We start from the raw sequence: 20,419 nt of genomic DNA, 5'->3' as shown, positions 1-20,419 counted from the left end.
AATGCCCATATAGCTTCCATCCATCCATGCATAGATTATGGTCCTAATAGTCTATAGCTACACCGTGACATACTGTATGCCGAGGCTTCTATATCGGAATAGTAGCCATCACGTGTCGACGTTATTTGGATCCGATCACAGCTCATTAATTGACAATTAACCCACCAGAGAGTGCGCGCTATCGTCGACACATGTGGGAGCATTGTATAATTAAATTCATGTTACTTTTATTTTTTTGTTTAAGTAAAAAAGAAAAAGGCAGAATAAAAACACTGGGGTCTAATAAAAAGCATTGAGATTTGAGAAGAAGCATGTTTCCAGGCATGCAGCGCGCTGGAGTGGAGATGGGTGCTGGTGGTGCGCACCTCTCCTCTCCTCTCCTCTCCCGCGGTCTAGTGCCAAAACTGCCAATATAGCCTATAGATAAACGCGCTTATACAACAATGTGGGCTATTCATGGGGAGGTTAGAGCTATATATCAGATATATATATGGAAAAGAACATAATATATACACGTGCAATGCAAAGGAGAGGAGAAAGAAGGGGAAATCAATGTAGCCTATCATGCCTATGTGTAGAATGTATCGCGTATTTTGGTGTGTGGTTTCAGACTGAACAGAAAGGCACCATAGTAGCCTATATAGTGCAGCAAAGTTGCGAGTATAGCCTATAAGATTTACACTCTCGTAGATGCATTTATATCGAGAACGGATTCAGATATCAAATACATCTACTAGAGTCTAAATATTATAGGCTATAAGTTGAGAGAATGAGTGAATACTGTATCTAGGCTGCGTTTGGTTATCTATAAGTCTAAGTAGCCATATACAGTCAAATGTTTCAGTGCTTATAGTTAATCATATTACACACAGACAGACCACTATCGTACACGATCATCCGTGCACTATGCAACCACAGAGAGGGACACAGAAATAAGAGAACCACGTCGTACCATCCTGCTGCAAACTGGTCGAATAATTATTGCGCAGACCACGAAAAAGTAATATTATTATAGCAAATGAATGAATGTGCAGATCGTTACCTTGTTGGAAATGTGGTAATAGTCCAAAGTAGAGTCGCTCGGTAATGTACAACCCACGGTGGAAGGTGGAGCAGGATAAAATCTCACGTCCATCTCACAGTCACTGAGACTGACGGCATTAAAACAACCTCAGTCAGCTCCACGAGCCCTGCTGTGCTGCGAGAGTTCAGGCTCTCTCTCTCTCTCTCTCTCTCTCTCTCTCTCTCTCTCTCTCTCTCTCTCTCTCGCTCTCTCTCTCTCTCTCTCTCGCTCTCTCTCTCTGTCTGTGTGTGTGTCTCTCTCTCTCTGCCCTGCTGTTCGATTTGTTAACAAAAAGTGTTGAGACTTTGAGGGAGAGACTTTTCTAAAACGTAGTATCACTTCTGTTGCTCTGTCTAGAGTGATACTATAGTATCGGGGGGTTCAGCAGCAATGCTGCTGTGATGCCATAATGCCTTAATAATAGTTCACTTTAGAGAGAGAGAGAGAGAGAGAGAGAGAGAGAGAGAGAGAGAACCAGAACCTGTGTAGTGGATCGGGGTGAAAGAAGAAACGCGTGCACTTATAAAAGTTCTAAAACTGTGACACAACAGCTACATGTACAAACAATACAGGTGTCGTTGGTCTGACTCTTTCCCTCCCTCCAATGTCCCTGTAGCATTTCTATTCTGTTCCCTACGCGCTTTTTGGTCATATAAACATAAGGGAGTTTATGCACTGTCTGCTGCTGCGCATCTCATCCTCCACGCCGTTCTCTCCATATCCCATAGCCCGAGCGACACTCGCGATCGGTGATTGGCTAAATTAAGCTGGTCGAGGAGGCTCGCGCGCGTGCGTGTGCGTGTGAAAAACTTACTTTCAGAATTTACCTGGGAGTTATGATAGTGACCTGCCGACAGACAGACAGACAGACAAACAGACAGAGTAACCTGTAGGATACATGTAGATATCAATGTAGGCTACAAATGGAACATTGTGGTTCCACACTCTCAGAGTTAAACGAACACTGATCATTACAGTGTTTTTATTTATTATAATCTTTTTTTTTTGGTACATTTGTACAATATGGGAAACGGTATTATATAAATAAACAATTAAGCATCTCAGCTGGACTATGTGACCCAGACGCTACCTTCCACACCGAGGTATACACAGAATGTTATACACACTCAGTGGGCCATACTGTACTGTACTGTACTGTACTGTACTGTAGTTGGACCGTTCCCCTCCATATTGACTGCTATGCTGCGACCTCTACTGACTGGAAATGGAACAGCAACATATATGAGAGAGAGAGAGAGAGAGAGAGGGAGAGGGAGAGGGAGAGGGAGAGGGAGAGGGAGAGGGAGAGAGAGAGAGAGAGAGAGAGAGAGAGAGAGGGGGAGAGGGAGAGGGAGAGGGAGAGGGAGAGGGAGAGGGAGAGGGAGAGGGAGAGGGAGAGGGGGGGTGGGGTGGGGTAGAGAGGGAAAGACTTCTGATTTGGCAATGTAACATACTTTTCTCATGCCAATAAAGCTGCTTTGAATTGAATTGAATAAGATAGGGAAGAGAGAGGGGGGGGGAGACAGAGAGAGAGAGAGAGAGAGAGAGAGAGAGAGAACAAAGAAAGAAAAGAGACAGAATATGTTAAAAAAATATATATATATAATTATATATATATATATATATATATATATATATATATATATATATATTAGAGAATATAGCTATCTCGGCTGAGTAGACTTAGTATATAGTATATATATGCCATTATTGCCATTGCCATCTCCCCAATACGCCTAATAGTGACAGACAGAGAGGGGGAGAGCAACACATAAGACATAACTAGATTGGTATACTCTATAATGGAGCACAAGCTGACTTGTTAAGGCCACGCATAGCACTGAACTCTGCAATGGAATGGTTGGAAAACTTAATAGACATTGAGTAATGATCCAACAATTCCCATTTGGGTCACCTTTCTCTCACTCACTCAATCCCATCAATTTACACTTTATATATCATAAGACAACACAATACATTATTTTTGTCATAGCAGCAACATTAGTATATTTATTTTAAAGCTAGGGGTTATGTATCTTGCTCAGGGACACTTCAGACACCGCAACTAAATATAGACTATAAATGTACCTGCATCACCAATGAATAATACATCTATTGCCAATGATGAGTGAATGAGTGAATGATTGAATGAATCAACGAATGAATGAGTGAATTAATTAATTAATCAATCAATCAATCAATGAATTAATGTGTACCGGCTGACTATCGTGAATATGGGACTGATTATGTAGTGTCAGACAGCCTTCAGGGCAGTGTTGATTTTGTCGACTAAAACTAAAGACAAAAAATGTTCGTTGACTACCTTTTTTTAAAACTAAGACTAAATATACTGTACTGACAATTTTGTCAACAAACTAGACTAAAATGTTAGGAAGGGACTAGTGGACAAGAGATCCATGTCATTTTATACTTGGTAGCATGCTGATAATTGCCGATCTACAAGCTCACAAGCTTGGGCTTGTACAGTAGATCGGCTATGTTCAGCAAGTAAAAAAAACTTACGACACCATCAAGGCCCGCCAAAATACAGTTTGTTTGACTAAATAGACTGTAGATTTAGTCGACTAAAATCTTATATTTAGTCGACTAAAACTAGACTAAGACTAAAACATTCCATGGGTGACTAAAATGTGACTAAAACTAAATTAAAACTATTCAAGAGCTCGACTATGACTAAAACTAAAATCAAAATGTGCTGCCAAAAACAACACTGCTTCAGGGTTCAATGGTGGGTGTCTGGATAATACTATTATTATTGTATGTAGCCTACAGTCTTTCAACAGTGAATAATGAGTATATTCAATCTATCAACAGTGAATATAAGTGAGGATCACAATACAGTACTTACCCTTGGCAGGCATCTGCCATGCGTTTACAGTTTGCAATCAGCTTAAATCAAGAGAGTAATTATTGTTAACCAGAAGCCAGCAGTGAGTGGCATTAATTTGTTAAGAATGCATAATAATAGGCTACCAAAAAAAACAACTAATACGTGCTTAATACATGTTGTATTCCTATACCTATAAATTCATAAAACCTCTGTCTGTGTGTGTGTGTGTCCCATTATAAGACACGTGCATGCACACATGCACATGCATTTGCACACTATATTAAAACATGCATATGTATTGTGTATAGAGCGTCGCAGTCCCGCCCCCTACCAGGGCCCAGGAAATGATTCTCCATTCATTTTCCTCAGACATTTCAAAACGTATTTATTTAAAGACCTTTTAAGCCTCGTACAAAGCCAACTCTTGTCGTGACAAATCATGACAACAAACACATTTTTTGGGGCCGAACAAATAATTAGAAAGAAGAAAGGCAGGTTACAACACCTTTTTTGTTATTTTTCTTCTTTGTAATTATTTGTTTTGTCCAAAATATTGTGTGTTGTCATGAGTTGTCACAACTCGAGTTGGCTTAGTCCGCGGCGTATAACCGTCTTTAAATCAATACTTTTAAAAATGTCTATGGGAAAAATGCATTGGGAATCATTTCCTGGGCCCGGCGTCGTCATGAAATGACTGCGACGCTCAATAGCCATCGCCTATTTAGAGACAGGGTTTACAATGCTATACTATATCCATAAAAGTAAACGTCAAAAAGTCAAAAAACATATTTTTGCCAAAGATATATTTTAGACAAGGCGGGGGGGATTAAATCCATTCACACTACACACACACATGCTGCACAGATAACCAGCATGCACACATTATGTACAGTAGTATATATATGCACATACCAAATAAATAACACACTTGCATAAGCATTCATTCACCCACATATACAGGTATACCCTCTCTGGACAAACGGCTCAGCAGCCCATTCGAACTGCTACCAGCAAAACAGGACGTAAAAAAACACACACACACACACACACACACACACACACACACACACACACACACACACACACACACACACACACACACACACACACACACACACACACACACACACACACACACACACACACACACACGTATAGCAATGTGCAAAACAGTTCCTTCAACCACGTACAGTACGGTACGGTGCGGACAGGGAGAAAAACATCGCTCACAGCATGAGCCAACTGTTTATCACATTGTTTCTGAGAATCATGTGGATGTGTGTGTGTGTGTGTGTGTTAGTGCACGCACTGTAGATGTTTGTGCACGTCTCGTTTTGGTACAGTGCAAGTGTATACGTGTTAGGAAAAAAAAGCACATGTGCACTTATGCCATATGAGGCAACAACAGCACAAACATGTTTGTGTGTGTGCAGCACGTAGAGCTCGTGCAGTAGTGAGTGTGTGTGCGTGTGTTGCGTACAGGTACTGTACGTATGTGTATGTGTGTATGCATGAGAGTGCATGTGTGTACGTGTGTGTGTGTGTGGTTGCGCACTGCATGCGTGCGTGTGTGTGTGTGAAATCTGTGCATGCACGCATAGTATACATGCATGTGTGCATATGTGTGTGAGAGAGTAAGCATGTACGTGCATGAAGGGGTGGGGGGAGGGGGCGTGAAAGTGAGTATTAACTGAACTGCCATAGTCATCCCAGTGGGTCACTGTCGGCCCCCCTCAGGACAGCGTGGAGACCTCCCCAGGGCGGTGTGGTGGCGAGGGGACCCCCCCAGGGCGGTGTGGTAGCGAGGGGACCCCCCTATTGGGACTTTGCCAATAAAACCTTTGAGAACCACTATAGTACTAGTTGGACTCCTTATAGAGTCATACTAAATAATTGCCATACATTTTCTGGTCTTGACATTCAGTAAGTCGGCGTTATGATCAAAATAAGAACATTATATTGGTGTGAAAACTAAAACTAAAGTCCGCCACGGACAAGACCAAGTCTTTGCCACGGACACATTTTGTCTGTGTATATACGGAGATGTTGGTGACCCCTGACCCCTGTCTGTCGCTGAGGCAGCCTGCCAATAGCAGCCTTCCATGCTCAGCTCGTCCAGACTAGAGGCACTCGTGAGGTTTACTGTCACAAGGAAAAACACACCGGCCGCTAGCCGAGGTTTCTCTTTCTCCCTTATCTGTCAAACCTGTCTATGTTTCTGCCTCCATGCAACTTTTTGGTCTCTGCAGTGTCTCTCTCTCTCTCTCTCTCTCTCTCTCTCTCTCTCTCTCTCTCTCTCTCTCTCTCTCTCTCTCTCTCGTCACTCTGCATACTCGCTCGCTCTGTAACAGGGGGGGGGGGGGGGGGGGAGAGATACGGATGGGGTTAACTGGTACAAGTCTACAGATGGCTTCATGGGAATGGAATGTGTAGTGCTTATGTAGTGGCCTTGTTGCACTACATAGTGGCCCCGGCGCAGAGAGGGAGGGAAGTGTGACATGGAGCCTGAAGGAGAGAGAGGGGTGACAAAAAGTGGAGAATGGTGCAGGCAAGAGGGGGGAAATTGCGTGCGTGCGTGCACATGCGAACTTGAGAGAGAGAGAGAGAGAGAGAGAGACAGACAGACAGACAGACAGACAGACAGACAGACAGACAGACAGACAGACAGACAGACAGACAGACAGACAGACAGACAGACAGACAGACAGACAGACAGACAGACAGACAGACAGACAGACAGACAGACAGACAGACAGACAGACAGACAGACAGACAGACAGACACTTCATATGTTCTGCCCCGGTGCTGCCCCTATGCTGGCCCTGTGGCATGTGCTGCCCCTTTACTGCCCCTTTACTGCCCCCTGTAAGCCTACTACAGTGCAATGTTCGTCGCCTACCTTTTTCCACTGACGAAAACTAAATGGAAAACGAAATAAAAACTAAGCTATGATGACTAAAGCTAAGACTATACTGACAATTTAGTCAACAAATAAAAACTAGACAAAAATGTTAGGAAGGGACTAGTGGACATTTGGACAAGAGATCCAGTATAGTCATTTTACACTTTGTTGAATGCTGAAAATAGCCAATCTACAAGCGTTGTGAGCTTGTAGATCGGCAAGTGAAAATTACGACGACATCGACTAAATCAACTGTAGATTTAGTCGACTAAAATCTTGTGATATTTACACATTCCAGGTGACTAAAATGTGACTATAAAACGAAATGAAAACTACTCAAGAGACTACGACTAAAACTAAAATCAAAATGTGCTGCCAAGAACAACACCGCTTCAGTGGCCCTAAAGCTGCCCCTGTTTTCCACATGCATTGTAGGCTATACTCAACAATTCCTGCACATAACCTAACACTGTGCATTGTTGCTGCATGGACATCTGTTAAGATTGATATAAGCAAGCTAAAATGATTCTTTCCGCTGTCAATATAATGTCCATCAAAAGCTTTTTTTGTTGGATAAATCTTCTCCGTCCATAATACTGTGCTGGATGTCGGCAGCACGTGTGGAGAGAGACCCCATTACTCTCTCATCTGTAACAAATGAAATGAGCACAGTTATGCAAGTGTTATTCAATGTCAGTTTGATAACCACGTCACTCTCCCTCCACTGGTTACAAGAAGTGAAGTTGTCAAGGTGCAGATGCATCACAGATAGCCAGCTTCACAAGGAGGGGTACGGTACTTTCATCATTGTTCATCTTGCATTAAATATGAATGCAGATAGTTCACTTATAAAACAGGACAAAACTGTACCGATATTCTCGCTTTCTGCACTTATGAAAAGCCATGAAGTGCTTTTCTTTCCAAATGTCCATTTGGAGGTTATTACTTGGTTCATTTCCACATGAAGGGTGCACCAATTTCCTTCCATTTCAACCAGACTTTTAACCCATTTAGACCTGAGGACCATTCTACAAAATGCCTTCTAAATCATGATGGTTTTCTGTCAGTGGTTCTCAAACTATTTCATGTCAAGGACCCCAGAAATTGTATGAAAATCGGCTGCCGACCCCCATCTGAAAATATGTTGTTCCAGGGACTCCCCAGAAGCAAGGTTTCGAGTTAAAAACGTTCGCTCTGAAAGAATATATATTCAAAGATTTCCACCACATTTTCAGGATATAAAAAAATAGCAGAGCTACAAGCTGATGGCTATGAGTTCCAGGGATCCCTGGAACAATATATTTTCAGACGGGGGTCGGAGGGCAATTACATATAATATTTGGGGGTCCTTGACATGAAATAGTTTGAGAAAACTGTCAGGATTTAGAAGACATTTTGTAGAATCTGGCCTTGCAGTCCTAAATAAGTTAAGGCTACATCCACGTTAATACGTTTTCTTTTTGCAAGTCCTAATCATCATTACCTTCGGCCCCTCGATTTAATCTAGCACTAATGTAAACTTCAGAACCACATCATGGAGTCGGTGCTGCTATAGTTGGTTCCATATATGGTCGTCCTGAACACAGCGAAAGCGTGTAGCAACAGTAAACAGGAAATAGTTCAATAGATCCATTAGTCCAAGCAATGACCATAATCTACACAGAAACAAGCTGGTTTCACAATATTACGCCGAAGCAGCAACAACATCAATGTCCAAGTTTTGAGTGCTCTTCCTCTCCGAAAGAATACTGGTTTCGAAATGAAACAAAGTCACTGCAACAAAAAAAAGGCTAAACAAAACCTTGTTAAAACAACATGCATGCTTCTGATCACGCTAAAAAGCCTCATAATACGCCTCGATGCCCGTGTCCCGTATTCAGCATCCTTTTATAGCTTCAAATGGACCACATTGCATTCTTAATTTTCTACATTCACTTTCCTACAGGCATGCAGTTTCCTATCTTTGCTAGATGAGTGGCCATATAACTCTTGAAAAGGGCTCTACTCAGCAAAGTAAAATAACTTCCATTATTCTTTTCAATAATTCTAGCTGTCACTGTAGTTCTGGAAGGGGAGAGAAGTAAATGGGGGTGTGTGTAGTGTGTGTGTGTGTGTGTGTGGTTGTGTGTGCGTGCGTGCGTGCGTGCGTGCGTCTCAGTATTGTTTTATGAAACAATGGGAATGTGAGAGAGGGAGAGATACATTGAAAGAGAAGACATTGGTGCGAAGGCTCGAATAGGATTTGATTCTGGGTTAAACACTGGGGAGTGGGGACATAATGAGCCCCAGAGGCAAGGGTCCTAACTACCACAATTCTTTCCCCCACCGACACAAAGCATCCTTGCATTGACCAAGACTTTGACATTGTGGTCCAAGTCTCACAAAGGGCACTATTCTTGTCCAAGGATATTCTAATTCTAACTGCCACGGGCTATAGTGACCCCCTGATAAATGCATGTGGCTTTTATTTGTTCAAACGTGCAGTCGTATTATGATGAGTGTTCGTTCGTAGATTTATTGTTTTATCGGAGAGTGCAGGACTGCCTAGTATGCCAAGTAAACAAGTACATTATCATGGCTGTAATTGACACGATGGCAACTGTAGACATTTTCACACGAGCAGTGAGAACATTACATCTAATGAACACATTTTGATGCAAGACTCATAACGTCTCCTGACATGGCAGGTATTGAAATTCAAATCCTCTACTCTACCAGTGCAAATAAAACAAAATGAGCATGAGTCACGGTTCCGGAATACCAATGACCACATTGAATGTTTCGCAGAAGTTGCACATTTTCTTTCCACCAAAACACCACAATCGAGGTTTATTTTTATTCCCCCTTATATTATTATATTTTTTAATCAAAGCTCCCATGTGAATACATTGAGGCTTTGGGAGCTAGCATCACAAAAGGGCTGTTCAAATGGTGAACCTTTGCTAACCTTTTCTGGCCAGTGACCTTCAATAATGAGACTATGTTGTCTCTTGTTCCTTTGGACAATCGGCCATTGAAACAACTGCCATTCATGGAGTCCCCTACACCCTCTGACTGACCCCTCTCCATGTGCAGCGTAATTAGCTTGCTGTTGCATTTCCACAGTGTGCAAACCGACCCACCGACCGACCCACCCGCCACAATATTGACTGTTGTTCATATATGTGACGTTGCACGTTGTTTATGCACAATATTATCATCATTTTGCGACCTCTTCCCTATATGTCGATTTACTGGAAAGACGACGACATAGCCTAAACAGTGAAATACTGTAATGGATACTTGTTTTATATACGACCATATAAGGAAGTAGTTTAGGAAACTATATATCAAAATCTCACATTTGACTAACGGTGAGAGAAGCAGATCTATACTAGATCGCTGCAAGTCACAATGTGGCACATTGTGAACTTCTTGGGGACTATTAAAAAAAAGAAATCACACTTGTGTGAAGTGAGGGGTGCTCTTATCACATTCCGTGCTCAGCCAATCAAATCATCGTAATTTGGTACACACACAAACACACAAAGCTGGGCAAATAGGAGGGCCTATAGCGCCCCTCAAAAATACATTACATTTGGTCATTTTACATGTTTTCGCCTATCATCATCATTGCATGCCCCCAAAAATAGGCACACCAGATTGAAAGTGGTATTAAAGGGGACTGGCCGATACATGCTGCATGTCCTATAAGAATTACGTGTCCTTTCAACTCATCATTCTGCATCCCATCCCTTCATCGTCCCCATCCCGGCTTGCTTTCTGAATAAAACCTCCTCTTCATCATCCTCTCATTCTCCAGCCATCTCCATCTCCTCGCATTGCACATGAGAAAATGAGAGGGGGATGGGTGGAGAAGAAGAAGACAAATGAAGCGGGGAGAGGGGAATGAAAGGATGGCGAAAATGGAAGAGAGTATAAGATGAGGGGTGGGGGGGTGGGGAGGAGGGGAATGCCCTTTGACTGGATTTAAAAGTCTGTGGCATTTCATTTTCAGAGAGAGGGTGCAGCTTGGTCTCTCCTTCAGATCCTTTAAGGGCCAGCCTAATTGATTAATGTTTCCATCTCATTGGGACAGCGGGGCCATTCCGAGCTTAACTCCCCAGCCTTTATATATACTTCTGCGGCACGAAGCCATGCACCAAGGGAAAGAGGTGATGACAAAATGAATGACGGTCTCATATCGTTCAATAAATTGAGTGAATTAAACAATTTGAATTGATTCAAATTGTTTTTTTTGGTGGCTTTTCTGCCTTATATACAAGATACAAGTGGAGAAGGACAGGAAAGAAGGAGAGAGAGAAGGGGGTAGAGACACGCAGCAAAGGTCGTCATGAACGGGACTCAAACACGCAACTCGCTGTCAGGCCCAGAGCCTATATGTGGCATGAGCCTGGACCGCTAGGCCAGCGGGCACCCCTTGATTCAAATTGTTTAATGTTTGTGAAAAAAACCCAGAAACAATCCGACTGACGGATATTTTCAATTGTCGTATGACGTTGTCGCAATCTGCAAAATATACGATCCATAACGTCACAACGCATCACGCTGAGATGCATAAGTAACAGTGAGCTTATTCGATCTGCTATTTTTGGCACGCGACAACGCAGATGCAACGCATCGGCAGCTTATATATCTCATATACGTTTTGGCTCACAACAATGTGAATTTGATGCATCGTAAGCGTGTAGATCTGCTATTTTCAGCGCAAGACACCAGACTGAATGAATTAGGCATATTGCAGCGGTTCAGTATAGTTCTTTGGGGGAGGGGGTGGAAATGTTTTGTTCAAGTCAAGACCTTGAAATCGATACCCAATAGGTGATAATCACACTTCTTTTATCCTCTTTCACAGTTCTTGGCCTGCAACTCAGTCAAAGCAGGCTCTACCCACCTCAACGTCAGAAATATGTGCTTAAATGAATATTTGGAAAATGTTTCATAAAATAATCTGAGATAATGATGGAATGGTGATGGATGATGAAGGGGAACCTTCTGAAAGCTTCATGGGCAAAGATAATCAACTTCAAAATCTCAAAAAATAGGTCAAAATGACCTCTCAGTCATGCTATAGTAACACAGTGGTTCTCAAACCTTTTCACGTCATAGACCACCCACAATTGATTTGGATGAGGAACCCTATATCTGAAAAGATTTCAGATTTGTAAAAAAAATAAAAAAATAGCTATAGCAAGCTCATACAGCACGGTAGCCTGGCTAATAAGCCAGACTCAAATCACACTGTCGTGTGGTGGCAATTTATTTTTGCCAACGGCTGATTCGGTCTGGCTTGTTAGCCAGGCTAACAGCACGGCACCAAGTGCCCGCCACACCCCAAGGACCGTATACTTGGACCCCACTTTGGGAACCACTGCTTTAAAACCCATTCTGGGCTGGAACCCCTTTTGGTGTTTTAACCATTAGGTTATACTTTTAGCTATTGAAAAATAGCAGCTCTACAAGCTAGGAACTTGTAGGTCTGCTATTTTTTTTTCTATCGAGAAAATGTGCCTCAAATCTTTTAATATTACAGAGTGAACATTTTAACTCAAATATTTGCTTCTGGGGAGGTCCCTGAAACAACATATTTTCAGCTGGGGGGGGGGGGGGGGCGGAGGCATATTACATATAATTCTTGGGGTCCTTGACATGAAATATCGAGCACTACTGATACAGAAACATATGGTTTTTCAGAAAAATGTCAGGATTTTGAAGACATTTTTTTAAATTTCGACATCAGGCCGAAATGAGTTAACATGAAGCCGGTGTGGATGGAACGGAACGGAACCGCTTGACTTCCACAGTATACTATCAAATCTCTGTATCATGAAAAACACATGCATGGTTTTAAAGGCAATGAGTTATTCAGCTTTCAAAGCCCGGCCTGGACTCTTTTGGTTTCTGCACCTGTCACGGCGGGGCCAAGACGTGTTGTGGTCAAAGCAAGGCACTCTCTATGATTGGTAAATCTAATCTAAGAAAATCCATTGCCTCTGGTCTTTCTACAGGCAGCAAGGTCCAAGAAACATACATTAGTGATATCAAATCTCTGGCTGAAGGAACTGAAATATTATATATAGTGTACGGTGTTGATAATGTAGTGCTCTGAACAGGTGGCTTACTCACTGATCAAGAATTTTATTTAGTTGAATTTATGAAATATGACACTTTAAGATATTATGCCAATTTCAAGCTTTGCCTGCCCACCACTTTGTGTCACCAGTGGAGCACTAGTAGAGAGACCTATAGCAGAATGTGAGAGAAAGAGAAACTCATAACATTTATCATGTTACTCAACATGTTATCTGTTGAGTAATCAAATCAAAAGATTAGAAAACAAAGAAAAACAGAACTTAATGCAAAATAGGTACTGCATTTCATCAGGATTAGTTCTTATAGCCAGCTATATAGTTCTATCCATGTCTCCAACTTTGTTATCACCCCAGATAATGTTATAGGAACTACAACATGCATTTTACAGTTTGTAATATTTAGTAGCATAATGTTTATGTCTCGCAAACGTATTGCTACTGGTCTGAGCCTAAATCACCACTCTGATACAATCAGTTCATGTCACTTCTGTCTGGCTTCTAAAGCAGTTTTAGCTGCAGTACCACAATGTCCTGATGTGGTGGGGGCGCTGTATGCAATTATTTTCTCCACCACACCCTCACCCCAGCTACTCCCCTCCCACATCTTCGACTTGTTAGAATGAGGCCCACCACCCCCTCCCCTCCCACAGTCTCCAAAGACAAAATGCTAATTTGCAACTTAAGAAGGGGAGGGATTATACAAAGTGATACCGATGACAAGTAGCACCAAATCAGTTACGGTAACTATCTTGGGCAAATTTTAACCATTTGTCAAAAGTTAAACAATAAAAAGGGGGGGCGCTCTTATCATCTTACAACATCGAGGATGATGTAATAATGATGTAAAATAAACGGTGTCAAAACAAACATTAAATTATCTTTATTGTTAATGGCCTTTAATGTTTGTGTTATGGACAAGATGACGTACATTTTCCCTTCATTGTCAATGGTGTTTTTAAAACAAATATTTAACTAAAAACAAACATTAAACCCGTATATAGCTATAGCGCCCCTCAAATATATCTGCAAGTAGCTATAAAACGGGGTCGAACCCAAAACTAAAAAAAAAAAACGAATCATTCATTATACTTCACATTCTGTGCTCAGCCAATGAAATCATCACCTTGCTCCGTGCTACAAACACATTCTGTGCTCATACACAAACACACAAAGCTGTGCACAGAATACACACATATTCTATTATATATATATATATATATATATATATATATATATATAAAACAAACGGATCCCTATAGATAGTATATATTAAGGACTCGGGGCATTTCCAATTGCACATCAAACACTGCAGAGAGAAACCAAAAACAATAGTGACCTTTAACCAACATGCTATATTAAATATGAAAGGTCAGCTGTGTGTGTGTGTGTGTGTGTGTGTGTGTGTGTGTGTGTGTGTGTGTGTGTGTGTGTGTGTGTGCGTGCATGCGTGCGTGCGTGCGCATGTGTGTGTGTGTGTGTGTGTGTGTGTGTGTGTGTGTGTGTGTGTGTGTGTCGGGCGGGCGGGGGGAGGGGCTGCCTCACACGTATACAGCAGGCATGGACAAAACAGTGTAATATCTATCAGGCTGCTCATAGAGCCATGCTGCATGCAGAGGTTATTTGAATGTGAAACTCATGGCATATGGAGGAAGAGAGGGAATAATAAGGGTCGAGTACAGTACAGTATACAATAGACGTACATGGTAGAATAAATGTGCTATTGGTATTCTCCTGCTGCTGTTGGATTCGCGATCCTCTGCTGTACGGAAATATTGTTCGTTTCATGTGGCTCGACGGATTCTTTTTTCCTGATTTACTTAAATTGGAGAGAGGAAAATCAGACCCGTCTGAAGTGAGTGGTGCTGTCCTGTCCTGTCCTGTCCTGTCCTGTCCAAGTCCTCCTCCCTGGCCTGTGTGTGTCTGTGTCTGTGTGTTAGGCTGTTTTTTTTTTTGCACAGACAAAGGGACACAGGGACAGACCCAGCCACACATAGCTGTCTAGAGGAGTCGGGAGTCTGGAGTCGAGCCCATAGGCTGCGTGGGCGTTAGCAGTTGCCTTGACAGACAGACCCATCTAGCCAATCAGTGCAACAAAAAGCTGACGTCACCATGCGCTAGTCTGCTCCTCATGCATGAAAGATACCAAGCTAAAAACAACAAGGTCCGTTTAGTTTCTACTTCATACGTGAGCGAAATATATGTCAGAATCTATATCCGAAATAACTGCTGTTCTTATCGTTTCTGTGTGAACATTTAAACTTGTTGCGTTGAGGGCAGCCATTGTTGTTTTGTACTCCAGCATGAATGTTACGTCACCATATGTATACACATGGACCAATCGGAGGCTGCTTTTCACTGTATGTTGTATAGGGACAGCCATGGAAACGCAGTCACCGATTGGCCCCGGTAATTTTCTGATTTCTCCAGCTTCCGCGGCCCGACCCCAGAGTCCTCCTACGCTGCCGGGAGGAATCTTCAGTGAATCCACGCTATGCGTGTGTGTGTGTGTGTGTGTGTGTGTGTGTGTGTGTGTGTGTGTGTGTGTGTGTGTGTGTGTGTGCGTGCATGCGTGCATGCCCCACACTGCCCACATTGTTATTGGGCCCCGGACGTTTTTTTCCCAGCGGTTCCCAAACATTTTCATGTCAAGGAACGCCAAATTAGTATATGTAGGCTATTTGTCCACGGACACCCATTTGAAACGACTTAGTGACGCGAACGCCCAAAATAGCAGATCTAAAAGCTCACGATGCACGACGTGTTGTGGAAATATGTTTTTGACATCCCCTCTCTGCTTCTGGTCGTTAATTTTCATGGCCGGAGGAGATATGTTTTATGTTTCTGTTCAGACTGAATTATATACATGAATTTAAATGCAGATTGTCTGACATTTATGTTCTATAATATTACAATTTAACAATGTGATAAAATTGTTCTAAAATTCAAAAATAGCAACAACAAAAAAGCAATGCATCTAGCTCACAACGACTTGGCAAAAACGTATTGTGAGCTTTGTAGATCAGCTATTTGTCATGCGAAGAAGTATACAGTATATCACCTTAAGAGGCAGATCTACAAGCTCAAAGCTCAGCTTGTAGATCGGCTATTTTCAGCAAGTGTAAAAACAGTCATTACGACGGCATCAAGGCACACCAAAATACATTTCAATCGACTAAATCAACTGTAGATTTAGTCGACCAACACTAAAACATTCCAGGTGATTAAAATGTGACTGAAACTAAATGAAAACTATTGAAGAGACTATGACTAAAACTAAAATCCAAATGTGCTGCCAAAAACAACACTGCTCCAGTGCAACCTATAATAAGTGTGACAAGCCTGGCGGCTTAAATTCAATTTCTGCTTGATTAGCATTTGATTTAAACGTATATATTGTTGTCTTTGTTGAAGGACGAATCAAGCCTTAATTCCCTGAGTGGTCTGTGGAGTTGCAGGGATTGAAACATCTCTCTCTTCAGCAGGTCTAGGAGAGAGAGAGAGAGAGAGAGAGAGAGAGAGAGAGAGTGAGAGAGAGAGATCTGAACAGAGAACGAGTCGACATACTGTTGTGATTCATGTTCTTTGGAAAACAGATTGCTGGCCGCGCCGAATCAAGTTAAGGCATTGATATCTTGAATTGGATTGCTTTGAAATTTAATTTGAACGTACAAAAGACAAGATATTTAATTTTATTTTGGCTTGAAAATGTCTGAGAAAAAAACCCCAACTACATTATGTTTCAAACCTGTGTGACACGTACAGCACGAGTCGTATCCAAATCCATTACGTTTATTAAAATGTTTCAGTATAGCCTAATGCCTATACATGTCTAAAGAAGAGAGGGACGACACGCATTGAGAAATGGTCTTGTGCCTTCGGGGAAGATAGTCGGACTCCTTGTCATTCTCTCTTGAGAATTACAAAGTTAGATGTGACACAAGATAATACTTTTTTCCCCTTTTGGTGCCAAATCAATCACCCGGTCGGAGATTGCAAACAGCCCCGAACCGCATTTCATTCACCTGCACTCTGACCCTTATTTTACACAGCTGATATCCATACTGTAATTGAACATACTGTAATGTCGGCACATGGTTTGAACATTTAACCCTGCTGTCCCTATATCTGAGACATACAATTACCAACAATTTAATAAATGAATTAATAGACTGCGCAAGTGACATGATCATCCCTCCCATCACCCACGGTTTCACAACCCGTTTGTTCACACATACTGTAACATAAAGCTACTGTGGCGACATAACGCCACACAACATCATTAATCACAATATACCCATTACCCATAGCTTAGCAATAAACCTGCCTGCCTGCATGCCGGGAAAGTCCTGCTTTGTCTAATGGCACACCCAGGACACTATACTTAACTATACTACTGTTATGACAATGATGACACCTATTCTTAAAATTCCCATCCACACATTATAATATGTTAAAATAGGTAAGAAATACTCTGCTAATGGGGGCAAAGCATATAGCTGAATGGTTAGGTGCATGCCTCATGGGCTAGTGCTAAACAGCGAGCTCTCTCCCTGTCTCTCTCCATTGTAGGCTACCTGTCAAATAAAGGCTCTGAAAATGGCCCTCAAATAACTTAAATATATTAATACTGCTATGATTCATATTTAGTTTAACATTGCTTGTAGACAGTATTGTTTTGAAAGCAAATTTAGATTTTAGTTTTAGTCGTAGTCTTTTGAATACGTTTCATTTAGTTTTAGTCACATTTTAGTCACCTGAATGTTCTAGTGTTAGTCCAGTTTTAGTCGACTAAGTGTCATAAGATTTAAGTCAACTAAATCTACAGTTGATTTAGTCGACTAAAAGGTGTTTTGACAGGCCTTGATGTCGTTGTAAGGCAGATTTTACACTCGTATGTTGCATGCTGAAAATAGCAGATCTACAAGCTTATAGTCGCAGCAACTTATTATTTTTCAACTGATTATGAACCAGGGACCACCACCCTGACTGAGAATCAACCTGGGGACCACTGTTGTGTTGCCCTTAACAGCCATTATGTATTATTATATGGACACATTTCCTAATAATGGTGACTCTCAACCAGTCAATCCCGTACAGTGTGTGGGGCGTACACTTTCCCGTACAACTGTAGAAGTTCTTGACATCCAACTTTCCAGTAAATGACAACATTGACGTGTCAGTTACAGTCACCTATTTGTGCAAATAAGGCACTTGTCACAGCATCGGAGCCCACAGTGTGCGAGCGCCTCCGAGCGTATACTCCTCGCCGCTCGGCACCTGCCCAAGTTTGGGTTGGATGTTTTTGTACTTTTTTTGGGTAACATTGACGTGTCATCATACATCACCAGGTCATTTAGTGCACTCTGTTTCGCAACTTTGCATGGTCAGGGACCAGATAAATACCTTCACGGACCACCAGTGGTCCATGGACCACCTGTTGAAAACCTCTGCACTAGTCCCTTCCTAACATTTTTTGATGAAATAGTTTTATTCATCATAGTTTAGTTTTAGTCAGTGAAAAAAGGTAGTCGACGGACATTTTTCGTCTTAGTTTTAGTCGACGAAACACTGACGAAATCACAGCTGCTATTTTCCGGCTAACGTTCCCCCCAGAATTTGTCCGACAACACCGTCGCTCCCGACATGTGTGGCCGGTTACAACTAACTAACCTGTTGGCCGGGTTACAACTCACCCATGGCTCCTGACCTGCGTGGCAGGTTAAAATTTACCTGTGGCAGGTTAAAACCAGTGTTGTTTTTGGCAGCTAATTTTTATTTTAGTTTTAGTCATAGTCTCTTGAATAGTTTTAGTCACATTTTAGTCACCTGAAATATTTTAGTGTTAGTCTAGTTTTAGTCGACTAAATGTCATAAGATTTTGGCGGGCCTTGATGCCGTCGTAATGACTGTTTTTACACTTTTCCTCAGTGAAAAAAGGTAGTCGACGAACATTTTTCGTCTTAGTTTTAGTCAACGAAATCAACACTGGTTAAAAGGTTCGTCGTTGGAGGGATGCAGGGGCAATGTTTTTCCATGTGTGCATACATAAGTTGTATACAGATCGATGCAGTTACAGCTAAAAACAGGAATTGGCCTGTTATAGCGCCACCATGAGGCTGATTTTGGGGAAAAAATTGTGGCATGTCGTCCTAGGCCTAGTGGAAATGTGCGTGTATAATTTCACGGTAATTGCACACTGTGTTTGTGATTTGTGGCATTTATTCGAAATGGACCAATCGTGTGAGCTTTGGAAGCCAATCTTAGCCAATCAGGATGGAAGATGGGAAATGGTGCTGCTCTGTGTTGATCACACGACTATGGAGATAGTGTATACCGAATTGTGTGATGTATGGATAAAATGTGTACGAGTAATCTACAGAAATGTGTTTTGCCTAAATCGGCCTCATGGTGGCGCTATGACAGGCCGTTGAGGAATATTTGGGGCAGAGGTTCGTCGTTGGCATCCAGGGAGTGTGTGTGCACAGTTTGGCATGGATCGGGCCAACGGTGCCGGAGATTAGCTGATAACGGACGTGTGTTTTGCCTAAATTGGCCTCATGGTGTGTGTCCGTGCGTCCGTCCGTTACCAGCTAATCTCCGGCACCGTTAACCCCATCCATGCTAAACTTTGCACACCCATTCCTAGATGCCAACATGAACCTCTGCCCCAAATTTTCCAGAACGGCTTGTTATAGCGCCACCAGGAGGTCGACATTTGTAAAACACATTATTTCCAATTGGGCTACTCCTCCAGATATTGTCCAAAAAGCGTTACACAGTATCTCTATAGTCATGTGCTCAAGACGGATCTGTCCGATATTTCATAGTCCATCCTGATTGGCTAACATTGGCTTTTAAAGGTTGCTTTTCACATTGTCCTGTTATAGCACCACCAACAGGTGGATTTTTGCAAAACACATTTTTGGAACAAAATGCCTCAAATCCAATTGCCATCAAAGGCATATAACAAATGGCACCCTTTTCACATTGGCCTATTATAGCGCCACAAGGAGCAGAAGGAGTGAGTGCATTCTCCGGCAGCGGCAGCACTGCCCTCATGGTGGAGACCTGTGCCCCGAGGGGCACTTTATCTAGTTTGACATGTTGTGAGCTTGTAGGTTAGTTGGTCAAACTCTTTTGAATTTCTATTGTAATTTACATTTGGCATTCTAGTCCTGCAATTGTGGACTATGATTTATTATGGATATCATGTTTTTCCTCAATTGGATAAAAGCCCTTTGGGTCAACTGCAGTTTTTATTGTATTTTATTTAGCTAAATAAACATGACTTGACCTGACTTGTGAGTTCACGCCATGGACGGTACAATTTCTTGCAATGCTGCAGCTCTATTTGTTCACGTTGGCTCACATACCATCATTGAAAAATAACTTGCATATAGCCGAACTCTGCATGTAACTCAGGGACATTTTAAAATAGCTTATTGCTATCTTTAAATGCAGGAAAAGAACACGTCGTATACGCTATACCCGCACTAGTCTGACAGGCTTCC

Source organism: Protomyctophum parallelum (assembly GCF_964188405.1).
Source record: "Protomyctophum parallelum genome assembly, chromosome: 8".
NCBI lineage: Eukaryota > Metazoa > Chordata > Actinopteri > Myctophiformes > Myctophidae > Protomyctophum > Protomyctophum parallelum.
This window is presented reverse-complemented; position numbering follows the sequence as displayed.